The sequence below is a fragment of the Aquarana catesbeiana genome, linkage group LG02, assembly GCF_042186555.1.
Source record: "Aquarana catesbeiana isolate 2022-GZ linkage group LG02, ASM4218655v1, whole genome shotgun sequence".
Classification (NCBI taxonomy): Eukaryota; Metazoa; Chordata; class Amphibia; order Anura; family Ranidae; genus Aquarana; species Aquarana catesbeiana.
The window spans coordinates 777,383,968-777,399,358 of NC_133325.1; the positions used below are offsets into that span (position 1 = coordinate 777,383,968).

The 15,391-nt window shown below is 42.8% G+C and overlaps 1 protein-coding gene across 1 annotated transcript in view; it reads right to left on the reverse strand.

Moving 5' to 3' along the window:
* Positions 1-13,584: 13,584 nt before the first annotated feature.
* The window catches only part of LOC141129381 (galactosylgalactosylxylosylprotein 3-beta-glucuronosyltransferase 1-like), a 219,434-nt gene continuing 217,627 nt past the window's right edge, over positions 13,585-15,391 (reverse strand). Inside the window, exon 6 of the mRNA XM_073617389.1 lies at positions 13,585-14,144. The gene's annotated coding sequence lies outside the window, so the exon portion shown is untranslated. The remainder of the gene's footprint in view (positions 14,145-15,391) is intronic.

The window sequence follows — 15,391 nt, forward strand, 5'->3', positions numbered from 1 at the left end:
ATGTAATGACCCTTGTATCAGCACTAGCATCAATGTCGCCTTTGCAAATCTGATGGTCCTCACCGGTACGTAGGAGCGCGTTAACTGTAATCCAATTAGGTGTGGTAGGAAGCAATATATTTCTTGTAGTGAGGAAGGCTAAGGATGTTTAAGCACAGTGTTCAAATAGATTAAGTAAAGTATTTCTAGGGTAAATATATCTGTGCAAAATGTTCCAGTGAAACTATGACAAAGGATGGGTAAAGGTTGGCCGACTGTCCTCTCACCAATGACCAGAGCGTTACGATGTCTTCCAGATGGTAGCTTGTGTAGCGACACTCGTGCAGTGGATCTGCCGTCTCAATCTCCCGATGTGAAGCTTGGTACACCAACTGGCAGGTGACCAGATTGGTGCTGGGTGGATGTCCGACTTCAAACGGAAGCGCTAGGCCCCTCAGGTATGGGTTAGAAGGTTGTGTTCCACGTGGTAGGTCGCAACCTCTCTATCTTCTTTTATAGCTATTCCCAGCAATCTTCCTAATGGCAGCAAAGATCCCTGGGATGTGCAATCCAGGCACATAATCATGCAAAGCAATTATCAGAAGGGAGAACTACTCATCCCACAATCCCTTTTGTTTGGCACATATATATGATGTCACTGGATACACTGATCAATAGAGGGACAGGCAATGCTTTGAAAAACTGGAGGGCACAGTACTTTACGATTGTGGTCCATATTGCTACAATACCAACAATGGCTCACAATTCCTTCCATTAATACCAATGGTGGGCCATCATTCTTCCCACTGACACCAACAATGGGGCACTATACTTCCTATTGACACCAACGATGAGGCACTATGCCTCCAACTGATGCCAATGATGGGGCACTATTCCTTCCATTGACATCAACAATGAGGCACTAGTCTTTCCACTGACACAATGATAGAGCATTGTTTACTCCCACTGGACGCCAGGACATTTTCTACTTCCACTGGCCCTAGTCTGGCCCCCCTAAAATCTGAAGGACAGTAAGCTGGCCCTTTATAAAGTTTGGAGACCCCTGTTGTAGACACTTTGAGGACCAATTGTCCCCTGCTGTGGGGCCCCAGGCAGCCACCTTGGGAAGGACGGCGGTCCTATTGGATACCAAATCCTAGTTTGTTTTTTTTTCACCCTAAAATGCCCAATAACCGCCCCCCCACAACGCCTTGATGTTATCGCACACATTCACTTTAAAAAAAAACTTTTAGGTTGGGGTAATAAGAAAAAAATGCATTAGTGCTATCCAAAAACTGATAGGCATGGCGTAAAGAAAAACTATAAAAAAAACTTTTTTATTTATTTTGGATAGAGTAAGGGAGACTATAACCACTGTCAGTTTTTTTTTTTTACCATCTGTGTCCCATTGGGGAGATTTACCTTCACTTCCTGTCCTATAACTAAAACAGGAAGTGAAAGGAAATTCCTGTAAATTAAGGGAATCCATTGGGTGCCCCCAGATCACTAGAACTAGTGTCCCCATTGGAAGGTTCCCCTCTATTTCTGTTTCGGGAAGGGAGGCATTAGGGCACCGAAGGGAGGCATCAGGCACTGAGGGGAGGCACCAGGCACCGAAGGGAGGCATCAGGCACTGAGGGGAGGTATCAGGCACCAAGGGGAGGCATCAGGCACCAAAGAGAGGTATCAGGCACCAAGGGGAGGCATCAGACACTGAAGGGAGGCCTCAGGCACCAAGGGGAGGTATCAGGCACCGAGGGGAGGCATCAGACACTGATGGAAGGCATCAGACACTGAGGGGAGGCATCAGGCACCGAGGGGAGGCATTAGGCACTAATAGCTTGCAGCTCCCCAACCTGCTTGATTCCCAGCCACTACAAAGGATGCCTTCTCAAAAAAAAATTATATCCTGCAACACGGCCCTCAAAGGGTGCTTATCAATGAAGCCTCCAACATTTTAATGCAAATTTGAGATTCAGTCTATGTCCTTTAATTGCATGGAGGCCCTGAGCCTTCCTTTTCCTTCTCTGTTCAGATCTTGACGACTAGTGAACGACTAGACGTGTGCGGTTCTTTTTGTTCGAAATTGAAATTCGGACAAATATTTTGTTATTCGGAAATTTAGATGTATCCGAATTTCCAAATTACAATAGTAAGGAATTTAAACAAATCCAACAAAAACTAGACAACATTTTGGACGAAATTCAAATTTGAAGAGTTTTCTAATCAAATTTGAATCTTTTTCTAACTCAAATTGTTTTTGAATCGAATTAGAATTTCTGAAGGGAATAAAATGGAATAGAAAATAAGGGAATAGAATAGAAAAGAATATAATACAAAATAAAAGAATACAATTTAATAGAGTAAAACAGAATAGAATAGAAAAAAAAATGAAAAAAATAGAATAGAAAAAAAAATTGAATAGCAAATAAAAGAACAGATGAAATAGAATAGAAAATAAAGGAATAGAATAGAATACAATTAGAATAGGATGAAATAGAAAGAATATAACCAAGTTCTGAAATTTGAATTTAAATAAAATAGAATAGAAAATAATACAAAAATAAAAGAATATAACCAATTCCCAAATTTCGAATAAAATATATTCAGATTTGAATAGAATAAAAAATAATATATTAGAATAGAATAAGCAATATAAAATAATAGAATAGAAAGAATATAGAACTAAAAAATTGTTTTCTGAAGTTCGAATTTTGAATAGATTAAATTTGAATTCAAATAGAATAGAATATAATAGAAAATAGAAGAATAGAATAGAAAAAAAACAATAGAATAGAATGGAATAGGAAGAATAGAACCATCTTTCAAAATTCAAATTTCCAATAGAATAAATTTGTTTTGAAATGGAATTTGATTTGAATTCAAGTGTAATGTGAAAAATTCAATTGATTCGAATTCGAAAAATCAAAACAAATTCCAAAAACGAATTTAACAAACTTATGTAAATAGCGAACCATTTTTTTCATTCTGCACATGTCTATCAAGGACCACTTTAAGCAGCCATCTTGACTTGAATTTCATAAATATCATTTGGTGATGTGAGTAAGATAAGGACAGGGATAGGGACCGCTGGACGCTGTCCTGTCCAGGAGGGAAAGAGTAGGTTTCCCCTTTCAGGATGTCTTCTTCATCAACTTCCTGGGACATTCTCCCCCTGGCACCCAGAAAGCTGCAGGGGATTTTGGGATCGGAGTGTAAACAAGCAATATCATAGCCCCCCCTCAGGGAAGTGCTCCTCTGGCATTCTGTGGTCTGTAAGTGCCTGAGATATTACTTTTGGAAAATGCCTTGTGAGTAAACAGGGCCCTCTTCTGCCTGAAGAAGTGTATGGCAGGCAAGATATGTACCTCCATTGCTGTAAATTGCCCCTTTTTTTGTAAACGGTAAATTTCAACCTGTCATACAGTTGCTGCGCCACATGGTGCTACGTTGTTTGCAGTTGAATATTTTTCTGTATGCTGTCCATCTCCCTGGGATCGACAATACTTTGGCGGACTCCTTGTCTTGCGTTCAGTGGGACAGGTTCCGAGAGCTGGCACCAGCGGCAGAGCAGCAGGAGGTTCCTTGTCCTGGTTGGCTGTGGGAGATTGCCTTGGAGTCGTCGCTGGATGGATCAGACGGTCGGTGAGTGAGGCCACGTTAGCAGCCTACGCTAAGGTATGGCAGGAATGGTTAGGGATGGTTCGACAAGCCAGGATTAATCAGGAAGGTCCAGAGGTAAGGCTGATGGTCCTTTACTTTGTTTCCAGGAACCTGGAGCAGGGTGTGTCGGTGTCTGCCATTGAGCGGAAACTGGCTGGCTTGGTGTTTTTCATTAAATTACAGGGCTGTGTGGATTTTACGAAAGTTTTTTGGGTTCGCCAAGCTTTAAAAGGGTATCGTAGGTCGCATACGCACAAGGATGCTAGGCGGCCCATGTCCTTTGCTAATTTACAGGCCATTTTCAATCAGCTGGGTTCATTATGTACATCAAGGTACGAGGTCTCCCTATTTAAAGCGTCTTTTCTGGCCTTTTTTGGAGTGTTTCGGATTAGCGAACTGGTCAGTCCAACTAAGAGGGTTCCACGGGGAATATTGGTGCGGGATGTGATTTGCAGGGAGGACAGGGTACAGTTATTGCTGCACAGGTCAAAGACAGACCAGGCAGGCAAGGGCGCGCGGGTGCAGCTGTTTCCTCTGCCAGGTTCCCCGGTGTGCCCGGGAGTTCTTAGAGGTTTGCCTGGTCATGGGGGGGGACCATTTTTGTTACATGAGAATGGGTCTCTGTTGTCTAGGTTTCGGTTTATTTCCGTTTATTTCTGGAAGAGTCTTAAGGCAGCAGGTTTAGAAGACAAACAGTATGCCTCGCACCCCTTCCGTATCGGGGCAGCCACAGAGGCCGCTCGATGTGGGCTGGACGAGGCAGCTGTTAAGTGGATTTGTAGATGGGACTCCAGGAGATTCCGTACCTACATTCGCCCGCATTTTTTGGCTGATTAGTCGATGATGGGGGGGGGGGGAGTAGTAGGTGCATGTTTCTATGTGGTGTTTTGTTTTTCTTTCAGATGGAGTGCAGCTACACCTCGTCTGGATCATTGGCCACCAATATAGGTTTTGGGGGGCCGGGCGAGCTGACTTTAGGCCTGATGGCAGGCAGCTGGGGATTTCTAGGTGAGAGGCGAGTGTTCGTTGGTTGGGGGTACCGGGGATGATGTGGAGCAGGGTCGTGCCGAAGGTGCATAGTTTTGCACGCCTTGACAGGCCACCTGACATTCTGGTACTCCATGTTGGCAGGAATGATCTGAGGATTAGTTCCATTAGAGAGCTCATTATGGATGTCAAGTTTGATTTCCTGTGGCTCCGCACAGCCTTTCCCGACATGCTGGTCTTGTGGTCCGACATTGTGGCAACTTGGTGCCTGGTGAGGTCAGTGGCAAGGCTCAACAAGGCCTGTATAAAGGTCAAAAAGGTGGTGGGCTGATTTTTTTATTCGTAATGGGGGTATGGTCATCCGCCATATGGAATTGGAATATGGAATTGGAGTCAGATACCAGGCTGTACCTCAAGGGGGATGGTGTCTACTTATCTGCGGTGGTTATCGATTTATGGTCCCTGGGGCTACAGTATGGGATTCAGTGTGCTTTGCGGGTGTGGAGGGGCCCTCAAGGGTAAGGTGCTACCCCTGTGGGCGGCGGTTGGTCTTTGATGGTGTAAGAAAATACCTACGAGTTGGAAGTGTTGGGTACTCATCGGTAGTATGTGCCCCTCTGGTGTATTCCAGTTAACATGGTTTAGCTGGAATATGGTAATGGTTGCACAGCGGGAGTGGGTTGTCTCCGAGCTGGTGTGTCACGGCTGGAGGCCTATCAAGGTAAAAGGTCCTGCAGTGTAGAAGTGGAACATATGTTAATTTTGGGTTGCCGTCAAAGACCAACAGGCTGAGTGACTGTTAGTTTTGTTTTCAAATGCTTATGTATTAAAGAATGTTAATATAAATAATCCTGTTAATAAAAGGCTGCTATGGCCATTTGTACTCCATTTTCACGTGTGGTCTCGTTAATTTAGGTAACATTAAAAGGTGGGTTGAGTACAAGTGGTCGGGCAGGCATCGAGAAGGTTGGGGGCAACTGATCTACACTGGTCAAGTGAGGCCTGGAGCGAGAGGAAAGAAAAGGAAAACAGTGGAGGGCTGGCATGACAGGATGAGAAGGGAAGACAATTATAGGGTTAAAAGGAAGTGAAAGGTGCAAATAGAAAGGAGAAGGTAGGATTGGCTGGGAACAACAGGGGAGGGAGAGGTTTGTTTATTTAAGGGAGAGGCGGGTCTTCCCGGCACCAGTGGAGGGGCAGCTGTGACAAACCACCCATCCAACCTCTCTGTGTAGTTTGTCAGTTTTTCCTCTATTTACAGGAGCAGTGTGAGCAGGTTATGTCATGGCAGTTGATCGGGTGGTGGTGGTTGGTCTTTGATGGTGTAAGAAAGTACCTACGAGATGAAAGTGTTGGGGACTTATCGGTGGTATGTGCCCCTCTGGTGTATTGCAGTTAACACGGTTTAGCTGGAATATGGTAATGGTTGCACTGCTGGAGTGGGTTGTCTCCAAGCTGGTGTGTGACGGCTGGAGGCCTATCATGGTAAAAGGTCCCGCAGTGTAGAAGTGGAACATATGTTAATTTTGGGTTGCCGCCAAAGACCAACAGGCTGAGTGACTGTTAGTTTTGTTTTCAGATGTTTACGTGTTAAAGAATGTTAATTTAAATAATCTTGTTAATAAAAGGCTGCTATGGCCATTTGTACTCCATTTTCATGTGTGGTCTCGTTAATTTAGGTAACGTTAAGGGGTGGGGTGAGTACGAGTGGTCAAACAGAAAACAAGGAGGTTGGGGACTTCTGATCTACACTGGTCAGGTTCAGGAATAATTTCAACAAAGTTCCCAGAAGCTCAACAGCAATTTCACAAACTGTCACCTGATTGTGGTTTTCTCAATCACAGTGAAATCCCTTCTTTTTGACATTGTTAGTGGCAACCAAGTGAGTCATCTTCCTCCAGATGGTGGACAGTGCTAGCAGGACTGTGATTGGCTTTAGCAGTGGCCAATGACAGTCCTCCTCCTCCTGGAAACAGGGATCCCCCCCCAGCAGAACTGCACCCAATCTCTTCCCCATCACATAAGCTGACCAATGTTCCCCATCTTTTACAATGTGTGGGGGCACAAGTGCCTCCCCCTCAGTGCAGGTGCGGTGTGAGAAAATCTGAAATTGGAATGCATTAGTGTCTCACTGACACTTCCCTCCGCTGCTCTGTTGATGGGGAGGGAGTCGAGTGCCGACAAAAGAGGCTTTGCATGCCGCTCTTGGCACCCGTGCCAGGGATTGCCTACCTCTGACCAACACAAAGTGGCACATAATTGTGAAGTGGAAGAAACATGATAAATGGTTTTCAACATTTTTTACAAATAAATATGTGAAAAGTGTGGGGTACATTCAGCCCCCCGGAGTCAATACTTTGTAGAACCGCCTTTCACTGCATTTACAGCTGCAAATCTTTTTGGGGATGTCTCTACCAGCTTTGCACATCTAGAGAGTAATATTTTTGCCCATTTTTCTTTGCAAAATAGCTCAAGCTCTGTCAGATTGGATGGAGAGCGTCTGTGAACAGCAATTTACAAGTCTTGCCACAGATTCTCAATTGGATTTAGGTCTGGACTTTGACTGGGCCATTCTAACACATGAATATGCTTTGATCTAAACCATTCCATTGTAGCTCTGGCTGTATGTTTAGGGTTGTTGTCCTGCTGGAAGGTGAACCTCCGCCCCAGTCTCAAGTCTTTTGCAGTCTCTAACATGTTTTCTTTTAAGATTGCCCTGTATTTGGCTCCATCCATCTTCCCATCAACTCTGACCAGCTTCCCTGTTGAAGAAAAGCATCCCCACAACATAATGCTGCCACCACCATGTTTCACGATGGGGATGGTGTGTTCAGGGTGATGTGCAGTGTTAGTTTTCTACCACACACAGCGTTTTGCTTTTAGGCCAAAAAGTTCAAATTTGGTCTCATCTGACCAGAGCACCTTCTTCCATGTTTGCTGTGTCCCCCACATGGCTTCTCACAAACTGCAAACGGGACTTCTTATGGCTTTTTTTCAACAATGGCTTTCTTCTTGCCACTCTTCCATAAAGGCCATAAAGGCAGACCCTGCTTTAAACTTCTCCACAACTTTATCCCTGACCGGTCTGGTGTGTTCCTTGGCCTTCATGATGCTATTTGTTCACTTAAGTTCTCTAACAAACCTCTGAGGGCTTCACAGAACAGCTGTGTTTATACTGAGAATAAATTACACACAGGTGGGCTCTATTTAGTAATTTCTTCTGAAGGTTATTGGTTCCACTAGATTTTAGTTAGGGGTATCAGAGTAAAGGGGGCTGAATACAAATGTACCCCACACTTTTCACATATTTATTTGTAAAAAGATTTGGAAAATCATTTATCATTTTCCTTCCACTTCACAATTATGTGCCACTTTGTGTTGGTCTATCACATAAAATCCCAATAAAATACATTTACTTTTTTGATTGTAACATGGCCAAATGTGGAAAATGTCAAGGGGTATGAATACTTTTTCAAGGCACTGTATCATAAGGTATAGATGGCCACCAGAGAACCACCAGATAATATAATAATGGGGTATAATAATTGAGCTTCCAGTGAAGTGTTATATGGGAATACAGTATTTTACACTGTAGCACCATCATGAATTGAGATTCAAACATGCCATCACTTTTACACAAGATGTATTTGGTCTCAGAACCCCAAGTATGAGCAAATTGAAATGGATGTGTTAGTATTTGTCCTGTAGGTACAGTATATTTCTATTAGCAATTACATATCATTCACGTGTCCTTGGCTGTGTAGTCTTGAAGCACACATGAAATCTTTGGAAACAAACACCATTTTTATCCTCATTCAAGAATGCAACATATGAATACTAGACTCCTTGGTGAGGCAGGTAAGTTCACAAAACTGGTCCAGAAGAGGCAACACAGAGGGGAGGGGGAAAAACAAGGCCAAAGGCATTAAAGAATGTCCATGTTGGTAACCCTTGGTCACCCCCCTCTCACAGATATTTATAGCAACGTACTTCAGTATACACCGGGGGTCGCGTAATTTGTTAGCATGGATGAGTCTCAACGGGAAACCTCACCAGGCCCAGACACGAAATAGATTGACAGATCAAACCAAAATATAGTGTACTGCAACCAAAAACAAATAAAACAAGTCTAAATATAACAAAATTCCACCAATGTGCAACTATCAGTGACAGTTCATAGATTTCCAGTGACTTCAGTGACCACCATCTCCAGCTGGAATGCCTGCTCACCTTCAAAAGTTGACCAAGACAGACCTCCTCCCAGGTTCTCACTATGTAGACCCCACTGCAGAGTCACACACGCTTGGTGTAATATCTCTCAGGATTTTTCAGGAACGTGAATCCTCTTCACAGTGCACCTAGACAGCTCAGACCTCCTCCCGGGATTTCATTCATTCATGTGTGGCCATATAAAACAAAGGCAAACCATAGTGCTCTCTGCTAATAACATTTATTAAAACTGTAACTTAGGGATAAAATACTCACATACAAATGTGAAAAACATGCACATCATTATTCATAATGTGAATGGAGAAAACCATCCTAAATGGCGACACCTCACACCTGTACGCTTCACATTCTCTTATGAGCTTCTTCAGCAGGTGAGGAGCCGTCAGAAATGAGAGTGTAGCACCCTGGAGTTTAGGCAGGGTTGCTCCTCACAAATTTAGTTGCCAGGAATAACTATCCTGGTTGAATGTTATGGATCTATTGATTTCTCCCTAAGTTTGGCCTTGTTGCACTTTTCTCTTCTACCACTAGGTGGCCGGGTACTTGGTGGTACTAGATACGAGAAGGGCAACCTAAGGTCAGGTTATGGGTATATGGGGTATCTCAGCCAATGGGCAGGGGTTTTCTTGAATCCCTTGGCCTGCTGGGAGAGCCTATATATTCAAGTGGAGTCAGGTGATCCATGTTCTGTGCCACCTGGACAGCTGTCTTGCAGTCCAACCAGACGTGACGGTTCTGCTGGCCGGAGAACCTGTGGTGGTTGGAGGTAGAAGAGAAGCTGTCGCCACTAAGGGACCAAACACCCTATTACCAGGGACCACAGTGAGTAACTGAAGAAAGTTTCCGGAGCAGTATTCTAACCAACCAGGGATGGTGAAGAATCGGGAAACTTCAGTGGGTATCAAGCCAGGCACCCAGCCAGCGGAGGTGACGCTTGCAGAGCAGCTTTGTGTGTTAAGCCAGGGACCAAGCAGGCCAGTGGGGTGAAGCTTGAGAAGTATCTGGAGTGCCAAGCTAGGGACCCAGCAGAGAAGCAGGGGTGACGCTTGAGGAAGGTAAAGATTGGAGGAGCTCAAGGGATTCAGTGACAGTGAATCAGAGGGTCTAGTGAAAGACCGGGAGTGCAGTGGGCTGAAGAACTGCAAGGAGTGATTGTAGTGAAAGAGAAAGGAACTGTTGCGTTTGTGTTAGGAACTGTTAAAGACTGTTGCCATAGGAGACAGCAATCCTGCACATGCAGAAATGGCATCTTGCTGGATGCCTTTCCCTGCATGGCTGTCCTCCTGTTAAAGTCTCAGAGTCTGCCAATTGAACTTGCACCTACCTAAGGGTGTCGTGGCCCTAACCCTCTTTCCAAAAGTTTGTTAAGAGAAAAAAAATCTCTTTTGCATTCAAGAAGTGTCTGGCGCCCAATGACTTTAATCATCTTGCACCCACCATGCCTCACAACCCACTATACACGGAAGGATATCAGCTATCTCTGGCCTTCTCATTATTTTAAATTATTTTTAGAAAAAGACAAACATAATACATAACAATAAAAAGTCTCGACATACAAAAAAATTCAAAACCTTCACATTACAGAAAACATTGTACATGACATTCCTAAGGTATTTAAGGTATACAACATTGCCACCCCTATTGATGAACATTATAATTCTAAGGTTCCCCCTTCCATATACTCAACTTTTATGAGGGGGGATGGAGGTTCTCATTAGACCGAAGGAGGCCCGGGACCTTGCTACAAGAGGAATAAATAAACTTCTACCTGTACACTCAGCTGAGGGGGGTCATCATGAGTGACCAGGTCACTCATGATGATCCCCCTCAGCTGAGTGTACAGGTGTCCGCACTTGTGTGATGATTGATGCTAAGGTAGAAGTTTATTTATTCCTCTCCTTTCTGACGGCTCCTCACCTGCTGAAGAAGCTCATCAGAGAGCGTAACACTTATAGGTGTGAGGTGTCGTCACTTAGGAAATTTTCACCGTTCACATCATGATTGATGATATGAATGTTTTTCACATTTGTATGTCAGTATTTTATCTCTAAGTTACAGTTTTAATAAATGTTATTAGCAGAGAGCACTATGGTTTGAGTTTGTTTTATATGGCCACACATGAATGAATGAGATCCCGGGAGGAGGTCTGAGCTTTCTAGGTGCACTGTGATGAGGATTCGTGTTCCCGAAAAATCCTAAGAGATATTACACTAAGCGTGTGGAGGAGGTCTGTCTTGTCCAGGAACACCGGAAGGTGGAGTTGTTTTCCCAAGGCATCCTGAGAGATATAATCACAGGCGTGAGTGACTCTGTAGTGGGGTCAACCTTTGGAGGTGAGGAGGCATTCCAAACTAGAGGTGGTGGTCACTGAAGTCACTGGAAATTTATGAACTGTCACTGAAAGTTGCACAACGGTGGAAGTTTTTGGTTGCGCTACACTATATTTTGTTTTGTTTGATATATTAAGAGTCACATGTGGATACACTCTAATGCCCCGTACACACGATCGGATCGGACTTTCCGACTTGTTCGAAGGTTGTTGGCTCAATCTTGTCTTGCATACACACGGTCACACAAATGTTGGCCAACAATTAAGAACGTAGTGAAGGTACTAGAGGTACTATGTGGTTTTTCAGCTCTTTAGCGCCACCCTTTGGGCTCCTTCTGCTAATTTCGTGTTAGTAGAAGTTTGGTGAGTGTTGATTCGTGCTTTTCTTTTTGCTATTATTATTAATATTATTCTTGATATCACTTGAAAAAAAAAGCCTTTGAAAATTAGTTTGCAATAACTCCATCAGTATCACCAGCAAAGCGGCTTCATTATTATCCCATTAAAGAAGAAGAGAATTGTGCGCTGCATTTGAATATTTCCTAATTTGCCACGTCACAAATGTTAACTCTCTATTACAAACGCTAGTTTACAAACGCTTCTGCTTCTGAGCATGCGTGGACTTTTGTCCGACGGACTTGTGTACACACGATCGGAATTTCCGACAACAAAGTTTTGTTGGCGGAAAATTTGAGAACCTGCTAGCCAACATTTGTTGGCGGAAAGTCCGACAGCAAGTGTTCGATGGAGCGTACACACGGTCAACAACAAGCTCACATCCAACATTTCCCATCGGAAAATCCGACCGCGTGTACGCTGCATTAGTGGTGTGGGCAGCAATCACGTTAAGCCTATTAGTAGGCTAATTACATCATATATTGATTTCACATTATTATATTGATTATTGCACTGATTATATATTTTTTCACTTGATTGACAGATCGATAGCTCTCAATTCTGTGAGTGGTGGTGCATGGCCGTTCTTAGTTGGTGGAGGGATTTTGTCTGGTTGGGCATTGTTTGTCTAGTTGTCTACTTGTAGGAGTCTATGTATTTCAATAGAATTAATAAAGATATTTATTTTATTTTTTTTGCAATTGGGAGCTGTCATATTTACTATTTGATAAGTTATGTGGTTTGTTTCATTTTTTGGGCCAAAAAACTGTTGTGTGAAGGGCCATACTTCTACTGATACCCATACTTCTACTGATACCCATACTTCTACTGATACCCATACGTCTACTGATACCCATACGTCTACTGATACCCATAATTCTACTGATACCCATACGTCTACTGATACCCATACGTCTACTGATACCCATACTTCTACTGATACCCATACCTCTACTGATACCCATACTTCTACTGATACCCATACCTCTACTGATACCCATACCTCTACTGTTACCCATACTTCTACTGATACCCATACGTCTACTGATACCCATCCGTCTACTGATACCCATAATTCTACTGATACCCATACGTCTACTGATACCCATACTTCTACTGATACCCATACCTCTACTGATACCCATACCTCTACTGATACCCACACTTCTACTGATACCCATACATGTACTGATACCCATACTTCTACTGATACCGATACTTCTACTGATACCCATACTTCTACTGATACCCATACTTCTACTGATACCCATACGTCTACTGATACCCATACTTCTACTGATACCCATACTTCTACTGATACCCATACTTCTACTGATACCCATACCTCTACTGATACCCATACTTCTACTGATACCCATACTTCTACTGATACCCATACGTCTACTGATACCCATACCTCTACTGATAACCACACTTCTACTGATACCCATACATGTACTGATACCCATACTTCTACTGATACCCATACTTCTACTGATACCCATACGTCTACTGATACCCATACTTCTACTGATACCCATACCTCTACTGATACCCATACTTCTACTGATACCCATACTTCTACTGATACCTATACGTCTACTGATACCCATACTTCTACTGATACCCATACCTCTACTGATACCCACACTTCTACTGATACCCATACTTCTACTGATACCCATACTTCTACTGATACCCATACCTCTACTGATACCCATACTTCTACTGATACCCATACTTCTACTGATATGCTAGGTGATGGGTGGAGGCCGTATACATTTATCTTTTGTGTTTGTAGCACAATGCATAAAGTGCTGTTTGAAACAGATCTGTGGATATATTTGAAGGACATCTTTACCAACAGTGAATTTTTCCGTTAAACTGATCCCAAGGTACCGTTTTAGTAAACACCTGTATTGATCTCTGAGCATATGCTTTCACTAAAAGGCACCAAAAGACAAATACCAACAAAGATGACCTGAAAGTTCACCAGAATAAAAACAGGAAAACTTTTTTTATTCTCAGTGTGCCATTTTATGTTTTTTAATTATCGTCAGCAAAATCTGTTATGTCAGATGTAACATAAGCCTATCCTTCTAAAAAAAAAAAAAAAAAAGAAAAGAAAAAACACAGAGAAATTTCTGGTCCTTCATATGGAAGCTTGATTAGCAAGTGTCATACGTTTGATGGCGCGCTAGGCGGTGAGAACATCTTAATTAGCTTTGGTACAGAGACCCATATGTCTGAGGAAGAACCAACATATGTTTTACTCAGAGAGAAGAGCTGGCTTCTTTTCTGCTTCCTCCTCCTTACTGGCTCTTCATGTCTTATATTCCGTATTAATTAGGAGCAGGGGTGGCAGTAGCAGCAAGGCGGTTCTCTGCCGACATAAAAAGTTTTTTTTTTTCCGTTTTGTTTTTTGAAAAATGCGAACTGAAGCATCCACAAAAAAAAATCCACAATATTTAGTTTGTAAGAATAACACTGTAAAATCAGTCTTTTGTAAACGTTTCCTTCTGTATCTTCATACAAACAGAGTGTGACCTGGACAGAATACCTGTAAGAAAAAAAAGAAAGAAATTTTTTTGTAACTTTCAAAAGTCAAACAAACTTTTAGCTTCACCTAATTAAAGAGTCAATCTATTAAAAAGTGATGTTTAATTAAAGATGGAATCTGCTCAACTTAAGCACTCACTGACTTCTTATGTTTCTTCGAAGGAGAACTCTACATCTTTCTCTAGCCCTCCATTAAGACTAGGGTTACACCGATACCACTTTTTCAGACCGAGTAAAAGTACTGTGCATTTTTTTAATGTCATGTGACAATGGCACTAATATGCAGCACTGATGAGGCGTGGACTGTGTCAGTATTTTTTTTAATTTTATCTTTTTACAATTTTATTTTTTACAATTTATTTATTTTTATTATTTTTTACAATTTTTGATTTTTTTGTTATTTTTTTTTTTTTTACAATGCTTTATTTTTGGGTGTCAGTGACGGTGTCAGTGTTTTGTTTTATTTTATTTTTTTACAACTTAACTTTGAAATATTTATTACAATATTTTCTTTTTTTTCTATTATTATTATTTTTCTATTATTATTTTTTTTAATCAGCCCTGTTGGGGGAGGGAGGGGCTTCGTTGAGATATCAGGGGTCTAAACAGACAGACCCTTGGCATCTCCCCTTTGAGCCAGGGAAGGGACTGAGGACACAGATTCCTCAGTCCCTTTCTCTGCAGCCTCAGCTACACTGAAGTTGAATGGACAGGAGATAGCGGCTCCTCTCCATTCATAAACGGAAACATCGTAAACACAGTTTACGAAGCTCAGTTGTGAATGGACAGAGTCAGTGATCACTGTGCATTCGGAAAAGGAAGGAGCCGGTAAATGACCTATATACCGACACCTTTCTCCGCTCTCCATCCTAAAAGATGGACATGGGCGGACCGGACACAGAGAGTCGGGGAGGTTGCAGGGGGACCCGGGGGAGGACACAGAGGGGGACCCGGAGGACAAAACGGATCGGAACCCAGAGGGGGACACAGGGAGCACAGTGGGTGACAGTCGTAGGGTGATCAGTGCGGCGGTGCGGGGACTTACAAGGGAGAGGAGGAGAAGTTATACAGGGAAATCGGTGTTTGTAACTCCCCCCCACCGCCACACTGATCATCTCTGAGGCTGCCCAAGTATCGGGCCAAGCATTGGAGCATTTGTACGAGTACAAGTACTCATGCAAATGCTCAGTATTGGCACTGATACCGATACTAGAATCGGTATCAGTGCAACCCTAAATAAGACATCAT